Raw genomic sequence first — 1,091 nt, forward strand, 5'->3', positions numbered from 1 at the left:
CGTCTCTCTCTCACTTCTTGCAACTTATGATTCATACTTCTTTAAAGAGGAAGATCTAAAGTTGACTAGATATAGGGCAAGACATTGTTATTTTTTGCCTTTAGGGTATCTATAATATTGTGTGCCGAGGAAGATGCAAAGGTCATGACATTGTATGTATGGAGTGAGATATTATCCCAAGGATGCAGAACATCACCAGAGAAAAGTGAGAGTTAAAGACAAGATATCTCTTTGCAGGGAATCAGGCAAGGCAGGCCTACCTGGGGAGTGTGATTTGCAATGCAGGAGAAGGGGTGCATCTAACATAGCAAAATAGTGAGAGAATTGCATTGAGGAGAGGTGGAGGAGACTTATATTAGCTAGGGAAATTTTAAGGAGAAACAGAGAAGCCTTAAGATTTTTTAGAAGCTTTCTGTGTGATACATGTTGTGAAACCCCTGTTTCACCTCTTGACTTAATGGTAAACATCTTAATTATTCTTCCAGATCCTATAGTCAGACTGGAGTTTCCCTGAATATGACACTATGCAGCAATAAGTCGGGGGGAGGAGGGGTTACACACCATGAATATAGTTAGATAAATGGGAACAATATATAAGGAAAGACAATATTAGTAGACAAGGCCCCAATCCCCAACCCCATCACTTCCTGCCTGCTCTCTGTTTGAACCCTCACTATTGCTTCCAAGAGTGTCATTGTGATAAAATATAGAGCTTTTAAGAAATGTTGGATTCAGAAGTAAAGAAAAGAAGAAATTTTGAAAAGTTAGTAAAAGTAAATATATATATATGTATATATATATATATATATAGTAAATATAGTACAGAGGAGTCAGCTAGTGACCAATACTGTAGAAGGTGTAGTATGCCATTTGGAATCCATTTCATTAGAAATTTCTCACCCACATGGGAAAAAAAAAAAAAAAAAAAAAAAGGAAGGAAGAGGGAAAGGCTTGAAGAGACCAGGAAACGTCAAAAATTTTACTCTGGAAAATCAAGGGTCTCTCACTGATTCACCTGTGTATGCTTGAATTGGTTAAATCTGATATCTGCTTTGATGCCCAAAAGAGAAAATATCTGATGATGGGGGTTT

The sequence above is a fragment of the Tupaia chinensis genome, unplaced genomic scaffold (assembly GCF_000334495.1).
Source record: "Tupaia chinensis unplaced genomic scaffold, TupChi_1.0 Scaffold000638_1, whole genome shotgun sequence".
NCBI classification, from domain to species: domain Eukaryota; kingdom Metazoa; phylum Chordata; class Mammalia; order Scandentia; family Tupaiidae; genus Tupaia; species Tupaia belangeri.